Here is a 21375-nt window from a genome sequence, read left to right on the forward strand (position 1 = left end):
TTCTTTTTTCTCTACACACCCACATGGAACCGATATCATCCACGCTCAACATATATCTTATTGTGTATACAGAACAGCTCTTTTATCATAAATGTTTGCCAAAAACTATATGAGAAATGTTCACATGTGCACCATTAATACATTGCAGCTTTGACTTCTGAATAAATGAAGGGTAACATTTAAACTTGAAAGAGTCCTTAGATCTTTCTTTGTGCAAAAAAAGACATTTTTCACTTTCATCGCTTCTGTTTCAAGTCTTTTGGTGGACATTCAAAAATTAGAATGCACTAATGTGTTTGTGTATGAATTGTAATTCATTAGAAAAAGGGCATCTGCAGAAAAGAAATAATCTTGATGCAATACAATCCTGATCAGAGTAACTGACACCCTCGACTTTTAAATACACAATTTAAAATGTGTTCAGAAATAAATGCAAATTAATCAATTCTGTATAATTAAAATACTTAATAGTCCCAGTTCTACTCTACATTCATGGGCTACTTTATTAGGTACACCTGTTCAATTGCTTGTTAATACAAATAGCTATTCAGCCAATCACATGGCAACAACTCACTGCATTGAGGCATCTAGACGTGGTGAAGATGACTTAGTGAAGTTTCAAACCGACCATCAGAATGAGGAAGAAAGGGGATTTAAGTGAGTTTGAACGTGATATGGTTGTTGGTGCCAGATGGGCTGGTCTGAGTATTTCAGAAACTGCTGATCTACTGAGATTTTCACGCACAACCATCTCTAGGGTTTACACAGAATGGTCCAGAAAAGAGAAGATATCCAGTGATTAGCAGTTGTGTGGATGAAAATGCCTTGTTGAGGTCAGAAGTCAGAGGAGAATGGACAGACTGGTTGAATGGGTGACTGTGTGATGCTATGATGTCAATAGAAACCAACATCTCTGAGGAAAGTTTCTAACACCTTGTTGAATCTATGCAATGAAGAATTAAGGCAGTTCTGAAGGCTAAAGGGAGCCCACCCTCATACTAGCAAGGTGTACCTAATAAATTAGTTGGTGAGTGTCTATCACAATTGTTGTGTTACGATGATGATATGTAAAGACTAGTGTAATTATTACAGTCTTAGTAGGCAATGTCAAAACCACAAATAAACAGTCCACAAACTTCAGCAGTTGTTAGATTGGCAAACAGATGGGTTGGTCCCTTACTTGGGCAGAAGTCTGGAACAAGGGAGCTTGGTAAAACTGATTACAGTGTCCTGAGCCAGATCAGCAGAAGAACCATCCACAAACACAAGCAACAGTTCAGAGCACAGTTAGCAGGATCATACCAGGTAGGCAAGACAAAGAAGACAGCAGGCAAGAATCAGTGAACACAGAAAGGCATCATGGGTAAAAAACACAGAGACAAACATGAGGAAATAACTTGAGTAACCAGGCACAAAGCTAGACAATCTGGCAAGGAGGCAACACAACAAGATAGGTTATATATTCCAGCAAACAACTACAGAAGTGCAGAGACGTGAAACCAAATATCAGAAACAGGAAGTCAAACTAAATGACATGAAACCTGAGGAGATGTCAGAGTAAAAGCATGGGGCAGGAAATTAACTAGGGTGTCACGAATGAACTGGGATAATAATAATAACTGGAAAATACAAAACAAAACTAACTAGAGGCCACAATCAAATACCAAAAACATGACCTGTGACAACAATACAATTTCCTCTGATACATTCCATGCTGCAGTTTTCTCCTCACACACACTAATGTTTAACAAAGTAAATAGACTGCATTTATATAGCACTTTTCCATCTGCATGAGACGCTCAAAGTGCTTTACACAGTAATGCCTCACATTCACCCCAATGTGAGGGTGCTGCCATACACAAGGTACTCATTACACACCTTGAGAAACTAGGGGATTAAGGACATTGCCCAAGGCCCTTAGTGATTTTCTGGTCAGGCTGGGATTTGAACCAAGGATCTTCTGGTTTAAAGCCCAACGCTTTAACCACTAGACCATCACCTGCCCAAAGTAAGCACTGATTACTTTCACAATCAAAATTATCTGTTGTTTAAGTGACAAGTCATCAGTAATACTGGTTTACTTATAAAAAAGAAAGTGATCCCGATCAAAATAATTTAGTGTGAACAAACCCAATTCCATAAGAGTTCTACTTAAACTTGTGTTGTTTTGAAGGAACTGATCTCGAAGGTCAGCTTGGTGTGTCTGCCATTGTTCACAACTATTTCTTTTCGGCATATACATTTCTGATGAAAAGCCTTTAATAATCCCCATGTGTGGAACACACATCATCAGAGACTGACAGGTTTATAGTCTGTCATCACAAAAAAAGCTTCAGATCTTAAATTATGTGCTCAGATTGTAATGACAGCCCTGAGTAAGACAACAGCCTGTCATAAGTCTGGTGAGGCTGCATGAGTCTTGGAACGCGCCAAAACATTCACGTCTGCGGAAAAGCAGATGCAAATGGAAAGCCACGTCTTCATAGTGAAGCCATCTGAAACTCATCGGCGTTAAGATGACGCTAAGTGACTGATGTCTAATAAAAGGGCCTAAGTTCAAGTCATGATATAGTAAGGATTGTTTTTCAAGAATACGCATGTCCAGACAACAAAATGTAGTGTTTCAGGGCTTGAGCAAAGCTACAGGCCGTTATTCCTATTTTGTGTTTTAATGCTCATTCATGGTTAATGTCAAATATAGATACAGAGTCTTCAAGTGCAATAGGACTAATAGTGGAACGGACAACGTCAATGTAACAGAAAAATTGTGCAAATACTGGTACAAGCATCAAATTTGGCATGAGGATTCCCACGGGAGTACTTATCAAATCTGCTTGATTGGCCACTTGAAGACAGCCACCACATTGGCCTACCAAAAGTTACTTCTTACATAGAAATGCTCCGATCACAATGGATCTGTTTTACAGCTTCAGTGAAATCCAAAATGGTGTCTCACTTCAGGTCAAGTCTGACATCAGTGAGAAGCTGGCTGTCGAGCAATTTCCTACTTTTAAACTCTGACAAGACTGAAATGATGGTTCTTGGTCCAGTGAGACATTGGCATCAATTTGACCAGCTAATGCTTAGCCTAGGCTCGTGTGTCATACATCACACTGACAAAGTGAGGAACCTTGGGGTAATTTTTGATCCTATGTTGCCCTTTGACCTCCACGTTAGAGATATTACGAGGACTGCTTTCTTCCACGTGCGAAATATAGTGAAGATTCGTCCCATCCTGTCTATGGCTGATGCTGAGACCCTGATTCATGTGTTTGTTTCTTCTCGATTGGACTACTGCAATATTCTATTTTCTGGTTTACCGCAGTCCAGCATTAGGGCTCTCCAATTGGTTCAAAATGCTGCTGCCAGACTTTTGACAGGAAGCAGAAAGTTTAACCACATTTCACCCATTTTGGCATCTCTTCACTGGCTTTGTGTCCCTGTGAGATCAGATTAAGGTTCTGCTACTAGCCTATAAAATTATTCATGGACTGGCACCTTCCTGCATAAGTGACCTAATTAAACCCTATGTACCAGCCCGGGTGCAGGACTACTTTGTGTCTCGAGGGTGAATAAAAAGTCTGCGGGTCACAGAGCTGTCTCTTATCGTGCCCCTGTTCGGAGCTGGCCACGGCCTCAACTTTATCTAATGTCTGGGTCTGTTAGTGAAGCTTAGGGCTAGTGGCCGGCGATCACCTTAGTATTTCTTTTGTTTTTCTTGTTACGTAATGCTGACAAATTGTACCTTATTTGTTGTCTTTCTGCCGCCTGATTCAGTTTTTTCTCTGTTTGAGGTGCGGCTCCATCCAGAGATGGGAGTGGGTGTCTTCTTCTGCAGGCCTCCCATCCTGTGCACCAGCATGGATTCCCAAAAATATCCTATATATTTGTATTGTCAAGTGTGTCGGTAGCATGGCCTAAGCAGAGGGTCACCCCTTTGAGTCTGGCCTGCTTGAGGTTTCTTCCTCAAATCATCAGAGGGGGCTTTTCCTTACCACTGTCACCTGTGTGTTTGCGCTGGGGTTTGGTAAGGTTAGACCTTACTTGTGTGAAGCACCTTGAGGCAGCTTTGTTGAGATTTGGTGCTATATAAATAAAATAAATTGAATTGAAGTCTGGGAGCATGCACTGGTGCTGTGCTTTGCCATATCCACAACACAACACCACGGAACCGCCTTGAGTCCTGGATGGCAACCACCCAGGCAGATAACCTACTGCTCGTGGTGTCTGTGACTGGGGCACTGACTCAGCTGAGCAGCGCACAGTACCTGTCTCTTAAAGTCATGATGGCCTAATCATTCATAACTTTATGGCTTAAAATATGTTACACTAGCAAATTGTTCAAATAATGTACAGTTGTCATAGATGGGGAAACTAGCCATGAAGACCAAAACTCAGTTTTTTGTACCAGTCTGTAAACACGTTTACTTGTCATCTCAGGTCAACTTTTTAACGTGAGATTCAACGGGAACCTGCTTGCTTTTTGAGCCAGTGTTAAGCAGGTAGTACAGGAACTGCAACTTTTTCTTCCTACAGATGGCTTAATTTTAGAAGACTGGAGGTTGGAGCTTGTTTATTAAAATGCACAGATAGATTTATGTGTGTAAATGTAGCATAAATGAGCCTTTATTTGTTGTTAATTGCGTGCAGTGGCATCATACAAGAATTTCTGCTAAGATCATTCAAAGGAGGATATGTGAATGCGGATGAGACATGCAGCACATATATACTTGCTATTGTACAGTAACCATCAGGCGTGATGGATACTTTTAAATCTGGTTCCATTTCAGGTCATGCTCATGCAACAGAACATATTTGTGTATTGCATCATCCCTCATTTGTCTAAATAATGTGCAAGTAATGAATATTTATGAGTACAATGTTAAGAATATCTGCGTGACATAAAAGACGGAATGTTCCATTTTTACGGCAGGCTTTGAAAACATTCATTATTTGTTTTATATGACACCTAAATAGATCGTTGTTATTTGATATTTTACTTAAAATCAGACAGGTGTTTCTTCTTGGAAGAGGAAGCTGACAGCAGCAGAGCAGAGACAACTCTGTCCAGGCAACAGTTGACTCCACCTGGCAGGGGAGTCTCCAACACACCGTTGAACTCAGCGAGAGCTGCTGAGGACCGAAGTGGACTGTGCAGAAGCATACCTCTGCTTTCCTCAATCCAGCAAACACTCATGACAGAAACTTTCACGTTTCTTCATCTAACACGGTGGCTAAGGCTGCTAGCGATGTCCCAGAGAACAATGAGGAAACTACTAATCTGTTTATGGCGTAATGGATGTAGCATTTTTATAATAGAGTCATTCAATGGAGCGAAATCTTCCTTTCCTAGTGGTCACTCAAGAGCGAGTAAGACGGGGCTGGCAATGTTGCTGGTGGTCTGCCCCGCTCAGCCGTCTCCACCTCGAGCCTTGTTTCGATGCTGGAGTCATGTACCACTCAGACCAGTCCTTGGTGAAAGCTTCCCAGTAGACGACTTGGATGTCTCCTGGCTTGAGGTGGTGCTTCAGGAAGTCTTTGTACCGCAGCTTGGGTTTGCCTACTCCTCTCTTCCCTCCGTCATATTCTCCACAAAAGACCACCTTCAGAAGACAGTGATCATGCGTACCATGCGCACCACATGGTCAGCCCAACGCAGTTGGCACTGGGCAAGGAGGGCTTCAACGCTCAGTATGTTGGCACGTCTCCGCATTTCAACAACCGGGATGCGGTTCTTCCAGTGTATTTTTATGAGGTGCCTCAGCTGCTGCATCCGGGTGCGCTGGAGTCATTGAATGTGGCATGAGTCAATCAATGGAGCGAAGTGTAGGGAACCAAAATACACAGCAAATGGAACCAAACTGTATGAAAAAATGACTACTTTAAGATGGTTTTTAATACAACGGGACAAATAATCATTTGATTGATAGACATGCCATACAGTCTCCCAATTAAATGATAGATTTAGATGTTTTTAATGCAAAATAGTCAAGAGAATAGTTAGACCACATCTTTTTCCAGCATGTTAACATTCGTTCAGAGCAATGACTCATCACATGGAAGCAATTCAAAATCCACAGCAACACTTCAAATATATTAACGTGTGCAGAAATGAAATAAAGCCAAAAGCCAACCATTAAAGAATGTCTTTTTTGTTGTTTGATGCAAATACGTATGTCAAATCAACTGTCTGACCCCTTTCCGTGCTGACACAGGATGCACAGGTACGATCCCGGAGAATTCTTCAGCCATGTGGTGTGCAGATTCACAGAATGCTGGAACATGTTTGATTCATGACTTTTGTTCGGCGTGACGGCTCTTATCTTCTTCTGACAGCATTCTTTGTGTTTCAAAACTAAAACAATAAAAACTGGAAACACATGCTGAGAGGGAGTGCAACCACAATAACCCGTTGTGCTCCTAGCACACCGCTAGAAAAGGCCATGCTTGCAGCTCCTTTTAAAGTTTTATTATTTTTAATCTCCAATTTTAGTGCATTCGTTTGGTAGAATGACATCATTCCTTCAGAAAGATCACATTGTGTCTCAGGAGTCAGTGTTGACAAAATGGCCTAATACTCATAAAATGACTGATGAACAAAATCATCACAAGGGTTAAATGAAAGAGTTGTTTCATAATAGTTTTTTATTTTTATTTTGACCATTAGGGAGTTGGATGCTGACAGTTTAGGAAGCAGAGTAAGGTCTATGGGCCTGATGCCACATTAGTTGGTGAGCTCATTGCCAACAGATGTTGGTGAATAATAAAACCATGTTTCAAGCTTCTGTAGAAAGATTAACGTGCGTGAATGTGAAAGGGCCTCAATGAATCACAGACAGAAACGTCTACAAATTACATCAGCATTACTTGTATTGAGCAACATCGAAAGACACTTTGCAAAAAGCACAGGCCAAGTCCATACAATAAACTCTGCATTTTAGAATTTACAGAGACTTATTCTTCCAAGAATAAGCACAAAGTCACAGTGGCAGGAAAACGTCTGTTTTAACAGGAAGAAACCTTAACCAGAACCAGACATTACATCATGGAGGGGCCATCTGTCAATTTACTTTAAAAAATGAGAAATCATGTCTGGAAGCTTGTGCTGGGGCCATGCATAGCCACATCCTCTTCATCATGGAGACAAGCCAACCTCTCCAAGGTATCCACCTATCTGTCTCAGCCATGTGAAACACAGGTGTGGCTGCGGCCTTCTCCACTTGTTGGGGTCTTCAAAACTCAGGCACCTACATGCTGGATCATTCCCATTTTGGCCACATGACCAAAATGTCATAGCTGATGTTCCCTCACTATGCAAGAGATACTCGTCTTCTGAGTCTCACTGAGTAACCCCCTTTTGACACAAAGTCATTCCAGCAGTACCTAAGGAATTTCAAAAGAGGCCAAGTATGAAAGGCATCATGTTTTCCCCTTTGGTCACCAATCAGTGTCTAGGTCTCACAGTCACACACTAAAACAGGATGCCCCAGGACCCCAAGGACTTGGACCGTCATTCTCCTGCAAAGTTTTTTGCATCACCAAACACCTCTGTCCACTGACCTCAAGGCATCTCCTGATCTAAAAGGCAAATGACCCAGAGACATGAATGTCAGTGCAGAGATACGCCTTAGTACTTATTACACAAGTCACAGTTCTACCAGAAGACTCAGCAGGTTAGAGAAGAAAAGTTTATTATATAGGTAGCTACAGGGTTCTAAAAATGATTTGGCCTCAGTCCCCATCATGGCAGTGGGATGAGTAGAGACTATCTCGAATCCTGCCGATGGAGGAGGCAGGGGCAGAGCCCATACCCCACAGTGGACAGGGACCAACTGGTGGTGATAGGGCGATGGAGGGAGCATCAGGTGGCAAACTGCGAGAGGTGAGTAAGACAGTGAGTTTTTAAAGGAAGAGCCTGCATTGTATTGGTTTTCAGTAATGATAATTGGTAACATCTGCTTAGGATAAAGGTGCATGGCTGGATTAGATTAGCCGATTCTGAAAGACGCTGAATTGTGAATCTTCTGATAGAACTTGCGCTACGTTGCATTTCTTGCAAAATTTGCATTGAAAGCATAAGGAAACACTAAAAATCATTATTCTATGAAGATGTTTCTCTTTTACAAATGCATTTCATTGTTAATCCATCATTTACAATTCTTGGATGGTTTTCCTAACATGTGTTTAGGTACGCATTCTTTTGAACAAAGCTCCAGAGGGCACAGTGGAAAATAGTGAAAATTATGTGCCGCTTCTGCTGAATGTTGGGGGGGTTAAATGCATCAGAGGGGTGATGCGTACCCAGTGTGCACAAATTATCTTGCACTGTACAATATTTTGGGACGTGCAATCATAATGTCACTTGTATTACTTGATATACTGACTGGCAACACGGTGGCTTAGTGGTTAGCACTGTTGCCTCATAGCAAGAAGGTCGTGGGATTGCTTCCCACTTGGGGTGTGCTCTCCATGTGTTTGCGTGGGTTCCCTCCGGGTGCTCCGGCTTCCTCCCACATCCAAAGACATGCAGGTTAGTTGGATTGTCAATAGTTGTGAATGTGTTTGTTTGTCCATGTGGCCCTGTGACAATCTGGCATCCTGTCCAGGGTTCACTTCGCCTCACACCCTATGACTTTGTGGGATAGGGTCCAGCCCCCCATGACCCTTAATTGGAGTAAGCAGTTGAAGGTGAGTGAGTGAGTGAGTGAGTGAGTGAGTGAGTGAGTGAGTGAGTGAGTGAGTGAGTGAGTGAGTGAGTGAGTGAGTGAGTGAGTGAGTGAGTGAGTGAGCTTTATGCTTTTTATCTGAAACTAATCAGATTACAGATGCTCTCTTTGCTGAATGACAAAAGCAAATAGCTACAAGTCTGCAGCTCATTCAAAACACAGCAGCCAGAGTCCTTCCACGTGCAGAGAAACAATAAGATGATAACTCCAGGGTTCACATGCATAAAAGTTGTTCATTTAAGACTAAAACTCTCTGCTAGCACAAAACCTAAAATATGCATTCAATTTTCCCCCCACCATATTGCTAAAGCCACGCGCACACATGGTTTTGTTTCACAAATCATAGTCACTGTACGTCTGCATGCATATGTCTGTGCATAAAAGTAAAGATGATATTTTGTCACAGGTAGAGTAGGTTTAAGCTGCCATGCATGCATGTGTCTGCTCATGCATCACTGCATACTTATGCATCAAAGGATCCAGAAAATGTAACTTTTTTAAACAACTTGATTTTCATACATTAATGTTAAAAACTTCTGTGCAAATGACTGACCTGCAAACCAGGAGCAGTTTGCGGTTCAGTGCTCTGCTCTGGGACACTTTAAGAAGTAGCTGAGGACACCACAATCAACCCTTTAGTCAATTAAAAGAAAAAAAAAAAACCCTGTTCTACTGCTTCCATCAGCACGTTAACTCGGCTATAGCCTGGTGTTCTTGCAGTTCATGTCTCTTCTTCAAAACTTAACATGTTTAAAGCTAATTCCAACAGCAACACTCAAAAATGATTAAACTGCTGAGAGAGCCAACATAACTTCACCATTACAACAATGTTGGGAGAAGAAACTGTAGTCAAGAACATGTCGTAGATTAAGAATGACTGTGTTAGCTGACGACTTGGGAGGGTGGTACGTGTGTGAACTGGACATATTACTATGAGGTTTTCCTCACACACATTCATTACATTCAGTTTTTTTTTTCAATTACGGGATCGGATGTACAGTGTATTTATAATGTCATTTGATATTTGGGCCAGTTTGAGGGAGTGTGTGAAGTGGTGCAGCTTAGCTGAGCACGGTGTAAAAATTGCATGGAAAATCGTAACTGTCAAATTAGCACCAGGTTGTTTCTGGGATCTGTTCAGCATCGTCTAACAAACTCTGGGCAACAAACCTTGACTTGCAAATAAAAGAAAATTATGCAGAGTGGAGGCTCCAATCAGATAAATATACTAAACTGTAAAATGGGATTATTCTTCTTGGCAGTTCTACCCTAGTTGTCTTGTGTTGAGTCCATGATTTTTCTTAATGATTTAAAACGAAGGTCGTCTGTAGACAGCTACTGTGAGTGCTGTGCGGAGCAGGGGCAGGACTTCTGATGTAGTGAGTTCTGGTGCTTGTCAGGGATAGTTTTCTGCTTCCTACGCTCGCATGGACTGGGTATTTGGTAGGGTTTTGGAGACCAGCGGCTTCTCTGTTTACTGGCCTTCACTTCACGTAGGATGCTGCGATCATTCTGGAATCAGTGGATACCTTGATTGCAGCACTTGAGAAGATAAGCCAAGAGTTTGGTTCTTGCAATTGTTCTGGATCAAGACCAACATCCAGGTGGTCTTGGCTATCTCAAGACTTTTTGTATGCAGTGAAGGTTATCATATTTGTAAAGACTTTCAATTGTCTCAACCTTTGAGACTTGAGTGATGCTCAGGGAGAGATTATGGAGGCATGAGGTCCTTAGACTGAATTGTTTGGTGATGCAGTTTCTGTAAGGTTCTAGTGCTTCCTGTTTTACTTTGTGGTTATAATACTTGGAACCAGTGACCGAAGGGTACTCTACGTAACTAAGAGACTTTGTGTCAAACAAATGGTAACTTAGGAGGAATCAGGTGAGGAATACCAATTGAATTGTGGAATTGGAACATCAGCTAAGACTTAGTGGCCAAAAAGAGCGGGCCACAGCCTTAACTTTATCTAAAGTCTGGGTCTTTTAGTGAAGCTTAGAGCTAGTGGCCGGCGATCACTTCAGTATTTCTTCTGTTTTTCTTGTTGCTTAATGCTGCCTGCAAAATTATGCTGTATTTGTTGTCTTTCTGATGTCTGATTCTGTTTTTTCTCTCTGTTTGAGGTGCAGCTCCATCCAGAGATGGGAGTGGTGTCTTCTTCTGCAAGCCTCCCATCCTGTGCACCGGCATGGACTCCCAAAATTTCCTCTATATTCGTTTTGTGAATTGTTTTGTAAATTGTGTCTGTAGCATGGCCCAAACAGAGGGTCACCCCTTTGAGTCTGGTCTGCTTGAGGTTTCTTCCTCAAATCATCAGAGGGAGTTTTTCCTTACCACTGTCACCTGTGTGCTTGCTCTAGCGGTTGTTAAACTTAGACCTTACTTATATGAAGCGCTTTGAGGCAACTTTGTTGTGCTTTGGTGCTATATAAATGAAATGAATTGAATTAAATTTGTTGGGAAGGTGTCGTAGCACGGACCCACAACAGGGGGCGCAAAGGAACGGACAATGAATAAGCCAATAAGTAACAATTTAATGTTGTGACAACACACAACTAAACACACAAGATCTGTAAAGTCAATTAACACCAGGTGACGTGTGGGCAGGCTCGAAGATAGAAGACCCCCGACGAGAGATGAGCCGCGTCCCACACGGCTTCCACCACCAACGGCCTGAAGAACACCGGAGCCACCAAGTCCCGAGTCCCCAGGTGGCCTCTGTCTTCGGCTGTCGACCCTGGTACTGCTGGCAGAAAACAAAGACAAGATGAATGAGTGTGAATCCGCACACTCAGTAATCCACAGTCTGCACTCAGTTAGGAGGGAGCACCTCCACCTCCAATCACACACTCGTGCAGCTCCTGTTTAACCACTTATCTGATTGGAGTGTGAAGCGAAGCCGTCGCTGATCACACCAAACGCCAATCCCACAGATAAGGCAGACACAACAGGAAAACGGCTGCAAAAGAAGTTCAGATTATCACTCAACGATTTGAGTCAGCAGAGAAAGTTACCTCTTCGGTAGTTGATTTCTCGCTAGGAGGTGGAGTTGCAGTCCGGCCTTTATGGTGATGGTGATGATGAGGAATGAGTGACAGCTGGAGCCGAGGATGAGTGACAGCTGTCACTTCTTCTGGGTCTGGCGCCCTCTCGTGCTTGGAGCCCGCACTCCAAGCAGGGCGCCCTCTGGTGATGGTGGGCCAGCAGTACCTCCTCTTCAGCGGCCCACATAACAGGACCCCCCCCTCAACGGGCGCCTCCTGGCGTCCGACCAGACTTGTCCGGGTGTCTCTTGTAAAAATCGGCCAGGAGGGCCGGGTCCAGGATGAAGCTCCTCTTCACCCAGGAGTGTTCTTCAGGTCCATACCCCTCCCAGTCCACCAGATATTGGAACCCCCAGCCCTTACGACGGACGTCCAGGAGCCTGCGGACTGTCCAAGCAGGCTCCCCGTCAATGAGCCGGGCAGGAGGTGGCGTAGGTCCAGGAGCACAGAGGGGCGAGGTGTGGTGTGGTTTGAGGCGGGACACGTGGAATACAGGGTGGATCCGCAGTGAAGCTGGGAGTTGGAGCTTCACTGCGGCCGGGTTGATGATTTTGAGGATCCTGAAGGGTCCTATGAATCTGTCCTTTAATTTTGGGGAGTCCACACAGAGAGGGATGTCCTTTGTCGAGAGCCACACCTCCTGCCCGGGCTGGTATGTGGGGGCCGGGGAACGCCGGCGGTCCGCATGGGTCTTGGCCCTCGTCCGGGCCTTTAACAGGGCAGAGCGGGCGGTCCGCCACACCCGGCGGCACCTCCTGAGGTGGGCCTGGACCGAGGGCACACCGACCTCTCCCTCCACCAGCGGGAACAATGGGGGCTGGTACCCCAAACATGCCTCAAAAGGGGAGAGGCCGGTAGCAGACGAGACTTGGCTGTTATGGGCATACTCGATCCAGGCCAGATGGTGACTCCAGGCCGCCGGGTGCGCGGAGGTGACGCAGCGAAGGGCCTGTTCCAACTCCTGGTTAGCCCGCTCTGCCTGGCCATTTGTCTGGGGGTGGTACCTGGACGAGAGACTCACGGTGGCCCCCAGCTCCTTACAGGAACTCCTCCAAACCTGCGAAGAGAACTGGGGACCACGATCTGATACAATGTCTGATGGTATCCCATGCAGCCGCATGACGTGGTGGACCAGGAGGTCTGCCGTCTCCTGGGCCGTCGGGAGCTTCAGGAGGGCCACGAAGTGGGCCGCCTTGGAGAACCGGTCCACTATTGTGAGAATGATGGTGTTGCCCTGGGACGGCAGGAGGCCTGTGATGAAGTCCAGGCTGATGTGAGACCAGGGGCGGTGAGGCACCGGCAGTGGTTGGAGGAGTCCCGAGGTCCTCCGATGGTCTGCCTTGCCCCTGGCGCAGATGGTACAGGCCTGGACGTAGTCCCGAACGTCGGTTTCCAGGGACGCCCACCAGAAGCGCTGCTGGACCACTGCCACGGTCCTACGCACTCCGGGATGACAGGAGAGCTTGGATCCGTGACGGCAGCTCTGGCCTCTGGTGGGACGTACAGTCTGTTCTTGGGGCCGTTCCCCGGGTCCGGGCTCCTTGCCAGGGCCTCCCGGACGGTCTTCTCCACTTCCCAGGTGAGGGAGGCCACGACAGTCCTCCTCTTCAGCGGCCCACATAACAAAATTGAAATTAAATTGGCCATGTGGAGTGCTTCTCTAATCATGATCTAGCAGGCAAATGCATCAATGTCACAGATCCAGGAACTGCAAAAAGTCCAAGGTGATGCCCATGTATCACCTGGCTGCAGCAGACAGATGGCTGTCTTTGCCTTCAAAGATCCTTCTGTGCATCAGTCAGCCATCAATCTGATGCTGTGAGACCTTTCCAGGACTGGGACATATGAAATCTACAAGGAACTGTGGAAGATCTGAATGTCCTGCACAGTAAAATCACCAGTGTTAAATTAACACTGACAGTGAACATATGGTCCCTGTCATGACCGTCCCTGATCCAGGATTTAATCCCTATTTTGCCCCTTCCTTTTACTCATTGGTGTCTTCTGCTTGGTTTTATTAGTTGTTTATTTTCATTATCCTGGGTTCTATTTTACTTTGCTACTTTGTTACTTTTATACCATGTACCAATTTTTTTTATACCATATATATATGAGATGTTCAAAAAGACTCTACTTTTTAAACAGGCTTTTCATGGCCAATAATCTTTTAGTACTGAGTGTTTTACTGTATATTTTTATTGTTTTACCTTGTAAAGCGCTTTGTGACCCCTGTCTGTGAAAAGCGCTATATAAATAAAGTTTACTTACTTACTTACTTACTTACTTACTTACTTATACTTTAGCCATTGTTCTGTTCTGTCAGGTTGTGTTTTCATTTAGTTATCATCTGTTTATTTTTGCTGTTTTCATTACTGTCATTTTTTTTGATGTACTTTAATATCGGGTTTTGCTTTGTGTTTATTATCTAGTTTTTACTTGGTTATCTTTATTGTATTTTTATGTCATTATTCAGTTTCAGTTTAATTTTGTCTTTGTGTTTACGTTCCTACTATTTCTCTGATTAGTTCTTATGTAGTTCGTCTTTTGTACTTATTATCTCTTGGTTCTCTTTTAGTTCTCATGACTCATGCTCTATTCAAGTTCCTGTTCATAGTTGTATTATATTCTGCCCTCGGTTTCTGTTCTCAGTTTTTTCCCCATAGCCATTTGTTTGTTTCCATGCCTCACCCATGCACCTGCCATCATGTCCTCATCCCTCACTCATATCTGATTGTGTCCTCACTTCACATCACTGCACCTGCCTCATGTCTTTCTCTCACTCTCTTACCTTGTTTCTGTCTGCTTTGTGTTTCGATTCACTCACGCTGTCGCACCTGCTCACGCATCTTTGTCTCTTTCATCAGTCCTCCCTCAACTATCTTGCACAGTACACTTTCTTGATCCACAAGCCACGCCTCCTTTCTAGAATCTTCCCTCCACATGTGCACCTTGTTACCTAATCAGTCTGCGCATGTACCTCGTTTACACCACCTAAATTTAAGCCCTCACAGTCTCACAGCTCACTGCCAGATTGTTGTCTTTGTACACTTTCCAGCGCCTTCCACAGTCCTGAGTTTTGTCTTGCTGTGTTCCAAGTCCTGCTCTGTACTCCTTGACCATGCCTCTTGCCGCATCCCAGATTTCTGTGTTTGCTCATGCCTCTGACCCCTGCTCATTTATGACTGCGTCTCTGCTTAATCCTTTTGGTACTTCTGCTTTGCTGACTGACCACATGTGTACCAAACGAAGGCCTGGAATAAAGACCATGATTTCTCTTCCACCAGAGCCTAGTCTGGGAGTTTGCTTTGCGGGTCCAGCCGCCCTGGGTGCCGGGAAGCCACCCGCCCTGACAGTCCCAGCCAGAATAGGACCATATGTTCACTGGCAGTGTTAATTTAACACTGTCAGTGTTAGTTTTACAGTGGTGATTGTACTGTGTGGGCCTCTGGAAAAATGGAATGGATTCATTCTGGAGTATGACTGAACTGGCTTTTAACACCAATTCACCAGTTATATTCCGTTTTCTGAGACATTACCATTTTTATAAACCATTGCTAGTTGCAATCACTAGACTCTATATGTCTATGGTTGCTTTGCTTTGCATGTGTGACATTTCTTTGCTGCTGTTGTTTTTTGTTTTATTTGTTATTTTATTTTTGATAGTATGGTCAAACAGGTGGTCGCCCCACTGAGTCTGACCAGCTTGAGATTTCTTCCTGTAATCAAAAAATGGCTGGGTGGGTTTTTCCACTGTGCTTAATCAGGGGGTGGGTAAGTTTAAACTTTCTATACTGTAAGAGATTCTCCTTTTAAGGTTCTTTCTTTTCATATAATGCCCATGTGCTGCATATCAAAATGTTGAGAACAATCCCAGCTTTGATAATATATTCATCTGTGGCATTGTGAAAAGATATGATCTGTTAATAATAATGAATGGCTGACCAGGATGCAGGACAGCATCATGAAGACTCTGAAGCGCCCGTCACACATAGTAATCAGCCTAGTCTCACATTTTTTTCCCCTCTCCTGTGACGAAATGAGTCAAATTTTCATGATGGTTTTTTTTAACTCACTATTACTAACCCTACGCCTACCCCCAACCCTAACCTTAACCATAATTTAATCCTACTCTTCCCCCCCACCCTAGCCATAACCACCCCTGACCCTCCCGCTTCATTTTTAATTACATGCAGCCATCACGGAATGAATTAAAATGCATTTGTCCTGCCGTGATGAAAATGAGGCACTTTTCATTACAATATCACGAACCAATAGATTTATGTATATTTTGTGCTGCTGAATCACAACTTGCTGTGAGACCAGGTTGTAGCAAGAATGTGGAGGAACCATTCTGACATGGCAAATATTGCCATAGTCCGACACAGTCAGGAGGAAAAGAGGCGTGGTCAGCCATGGGCGGAACAGATCCGGACTGCCTCGTGCACACCTGCAGGATGCAGCCCAAACATATTTAGACAACAGTCAGATGACACAGACTGCTGTCAGACGGCACCGACACTGGAGCTGTCACTCACAATCGCAATCAATTCTCCACTTGTCCTCACATTCCCAGCACTAAACTGACTTCTCATCAGTGTGTGTCTCACATGACGGAGAGTGCACATGGACGTGCGTAGAACAGGTGATCCGAGTGATAAGTGTATGTCCACTCAGTTGCGTGTGTGTGTTCACAATGGCTGAATGAGCCGCGTGTGCAGAACAGGTGATCAAAGCAGCGTGTGAGTGTGTGGCCAAAATGTTCACTCAGCTGTGTGTATATGTGTTCATATACACTATACCAGCCACTCTGTGTGCACACGTGGGGTGCACATGCGCATGCAAGCACAGGAGCTGTCCATCCAGAGAGCGCACAAACAGGTTGACAGCTGCCAGTGATCGGCCGCTGTTGTACAGTCCCTTTAGGTGTCTGATCAGTATATACTTGCATTGCTAGCTCTTATTTGTCCGGCTGGACTCTGTAACTGCTGCTGAACTTTGCTGGCAGTGCGCCAACTTCCCACATGTGCGCAACTTAGAGATGCAGCCAATGGATTTTCTCTTTTCTGTTTTTTAAACTCTTTTATGTTGTCATTTTACTTGATACACATCTTAACACGACTGTAGTTGGATTATCATTGTGGGACGGCACTTCACATGGGATTTATTCATACCAGAGGTGGATTATGTATTTGACATCTGATTGATGTTGCCAACACACAGCACAGCCAAGTGAAAGAGACTTGATCAGCTGTCTGCGCTGCGCTTTGGAACCCAACGTACCGGAGGTGAGTTCCATGTTTATTTATGTCGTCATGTGCTAGACAAACATTTCCACATCATACCTGCTACAGAGGTAGGAGGTGTACGTGTAATAATACGCGCATTACAGTGGTGACATCCCATTCAGCTGTGTTGCGGCGCTGCACCGAGCTTCTGATGTGTGCACACTGCCACATAACAGCATTTCCTTCACCCTTCCTGGCCGGGATCCTGTGGAGGTGGACAAACATGGCACAACATGTCGGCAGGCTTTGCTGTGACTGATCGATCTCAGAGCTCAATCAACCGCAATCAGATCATTTCAGATGCTGTTTTGATGCCATCAGAATATGTAAATTGCAGTCAGAAGGTCGTCAGATTACAGATGGACTGCCGTTGGATAGGTGTCCCATCTCGACGGCACCCGGAGAGTTTTGAACATGTAAATCACACTCAGGGCTGCTGGCTGATTTTGACCAACTGCGTTGACTGTCGCAGATGACTGTCAGAACGTTTTGGAACTGAAATCTGACAATTTTCGGATGTGCGCCAATTCATGAATCCGATACCACTCTGTGTGATTTCGGCTATGTGTGACGAGGATAAGAGGGTTGATCTTGTGAAGCACCTTGAGGGAACTTTTGTTGGAACTTGGTGCTGTATAAATAAACCAAACTGAACTGCATTGATGAACGCCCTCAGACCTGACATGACTTGACCCATAAAGGCAGAAGACGTCTTCTTCATTTGTAACCTAATCAGTTCTGCCATACACCTCCACATGTTTGAGGGAGTTGATGACCTTTTTCTTGTAGTGGCTAGTGAGGTTTATTCAATTTTTCATCAGGTTATTTGTCTTTTAAGAGTGAATGCTTATTCTTTTGTTAATGTGTGGTATTCCCATCATGCAATATGTTCAATGTCCTTAAAGATGTGATGTATATTTAGAGTTAGAGGAGAGTAGTGTCGCCTGAAATGCAATTTACTGGTATAAATGAAAATATAATGATATTTTTGCATCAGCTTGAATCTTTACCAAAGTACATGGTTCTCTCTTTCCACATTATCAAAGAGAATGATGTACCATTGGTAAAAATTCAAGCTGATGCAAAAATATAGCTATATTTTCATTTGTATGGGGGGCTATATTGCTTGACATTTTCAAAAAACTACAGTGAAAAAAAAAATCATGTGTGTAATTCTCCAAATACAAGTCCATTAAATGTTCATAAATTGTGAGGTAGTTTAGTTTGGCTTGATCATACATCATGGGTATGTTGGCTTTGTTACGCAGAACAAATGAGTTCATTCAACACTGTTCAAATTTACAACCCTGTGAGGGAAAGCTGCACAGACTGAGAAGAAATCCATTTCGAACTTGCAGTTGTGCAAATCCATATGAACCCCCACACGGTAATCTATTCAAATAAACCATCAGCAGCAACAGTATACTTATGCGCAGCCTGTTCTTAAGAACATCTGCAACCATTTCGGGATGTGGGTTTGAGAAAAGGACTATACTTAGATTTATGTCAGGGTGGACTGGAATTGCAGCTAAGTGGATTGGGTTTAAGATTCAGAGCTACGACAGTTCCCATTTTGTTTCACACTTTGAAAGACTTGAAACACAGCAAACAGCTTTTGTTGGATGGCATTTACCATTTCATATTGGCCGAGATTCGTATTGTTTAAAAAAAAAAAACCCATATATTTATATTTCGGAGTGAACGTAATACGGCGGGACGGTTCAGAGGCTGTAAGGACAAAGCCTGTAATTGGTATGTTTTGAAAATTGCGTAAACTGAGGTTGAAAAAAGCACTCATCAAATCCTTCAATGTAGAAATACTTGGATTCCACCTTATATGGCAAGAATATACACAGAGTTGTAAACTTTCCTGCCAAGCATCAGTTTTCAAATCTACACCTCCCCAAAGGATTACCGCAATCGAGCAACATAGTTTGCCTGATGTATGCAGTAGGTGCACATTTCAGTTTTTTAAGTTACCACAATAATAATTTATCTTCTTTAAACAAAAGTCCCCTATCTTAAAAATAACAATTGCTGATCAGATCAATTAAACCCGACACCAAATAATACAATAGTACTTTCCCTCTGATTCGCTTTGTGGTGCTAACAGACCCCCCCCAAAAAAATGTATTGGAAGTGACAGCTAACCAATAACTTTCAGCATTGTATCCAGTCCACTCTCAACTACTAACAAGTTGATTTTGAGTTTAAACACCGCCAGCACTTCTGATGGAATCAAAAGCAATCACAAACCCAAACACAGCCAATGAGTCAGCACTTCTGCCTTTGTACACCCTTCCCACTGCTGTAGGGAAACATCATTTACCTTGACAGCATACAGAGGTTCAGGAGGGAGACGTCTTGAAAAGGAAAGCAGGTTTGACTTATGGTTTTGCTTTATAAATCACATTAATCCGGATAGAATAACTACATTAATGTCAACTCTTAAGAGGTACAAAGTGAAACTATAACACATATCTGTTAATTTTAAAATAATGCACTAATTCTGAAGATTTGAGCACACACAAATGCCCAAAGAGATTATGGGTAAGTTGTGATTCAACAACTGTGTGATATAACCGGGTGCCAGTAGATGACAGTGTTTTGTGCATTTTGACCCTGGTTATATCACATGATTGTCGACCTGAAAATACATCTTTTTACAAATGAAAAAAATTACATATTTTACAAAACCCGTTTATTTGTAAACACCAACACACACACGTATTACATTAACCCTCTGGGGCCGATGCTGTCATATACGACGGCTAAGACCAAGCTTTACTAAATTATAAATAACTTTTGAATGATATGAGATAGAAACTTACTTTTTTTTCTTGCTGAAAGGTTAACTCCGCGGACTTTCGAGCCAGCCATCGGCCATTTTTGTACTCCTCAACAAAAACATATATATTCTGAAAGCACAGGTTGTCCTGAAAAAAAGAGACATAAAACTTGATTGTGGGATGCAGGGAGAGCTGTTAACAGCAATAATAAAACATTTATGCCAGGTGAGTGAACTGTCCAAAAAATGCCCTTGGACCCCAGAGGGTTAACTTGTATTGGTTTTTACATAGAATGAATTAGTCAGCCAATCAGTGTGAACAGAGGCTGGGTTTACCCATAATCCCTTTGAGTATCTGTGTGTGTTAATGTTCAAATCTTCAGAATTTGTTATTTTAAAATTAACAGATATGTGGTATATTTTCACTTTGTACATTTTAAGAGTTGACATTAATGTAGTTATTCTATCCAGATTAATTTGATTTCTAAATCAAAATCATAAGTCAAACCTGTTTTCCTTTTCAAGACGTCTGCCTCACAGCTGGACTGTTGTATGCTGTCAAGGGTAATGACTTTTTTTTTGTTTGTTTGTTAGTTTTTTTTTGTGGTAGCCTGGCAGCCAGGTTCCTTTTGCTGGGGTTGAGCTCAGCTGCATCACTGCTACAAAATGCATAGTAGACAGGAGCCAACATGGTTTATTAACATTTTTCACCACTACTATCCATGTAAAAAAATGTTAGTGGTCTAAAAGTTATTAGAATTAAATTTATTGGAAGCTACTTGATCTGCTGATGGTTGGTAACAAAAAAGTTAGCTTTGATAATTTGCGTAACTGTGCCCACCACTGTATGTGTGTGTGTGTGTGTGTGTGTGTGTGTGTGTGTGTATATATATATATATATATATATATATATATATATATATATATATATATATATATATATATATATATATATGTGTGTGTGTGTGTGTGTGTGTGTGTGTGTGTGTGTGTGTGTGTGTGTCCTGTTCACCCATCAGAGGACCCAGGCCTCTCCTCACAAAATTCTGCCTCAAGAGATGTACATCGGAATGCCAGTTTCACTAAAATGTCTAATTTAATCAAAAATAAAAATATATATCACAAATAACTCACCTGATTGTGTCCATCTTTTGTCTTTTTTTGCATTCATTAAATATATTTCATGTAATTTTATTTAATTTCAGGTGGGTGTTGAACCAACAATTTTTTTTAAAAAAGAAGGTGGGCTGATGCTTGGCCCTGGGCCCTCCGACAGGAAAATACAGCCCATATGTATTAGAACAAAATGTATTTCAGACTTGATTTTAAATGACATTCAAATAATTTATTTATTTATTTAAATGTGCACCGGCAACATTTCCTGTATGTTTGTTTTGTGAATTGTTTTGTAATTTATGTTTGTAGCATGGCCCAAGCAGAGGGTCACCCCTTTGAGTCTGGTCTGCTTGAGGTTTCTTCCTCAGAGGGAGTTTTTCCTTGCCACTGCTGCTCTGGGGGTCGGTAAGGTTAGACC

Source organism: Thalassophryne amazonica, chromosome 8 (assembly GCF_902500255.1).
Source record: "Thalassophryne amazonica chromosome 8, fThaAma1.1, whole genome shotgun sequence".
In the NCBI taxonomy this organism is placed as follows: domain Eukaryota; kingdom Metazoa; phylum Chordata; class Actinopteri; order Batrachoidiformes; family Batrachoididae; genus Thalassophryne; species Thalassophryne amazonica.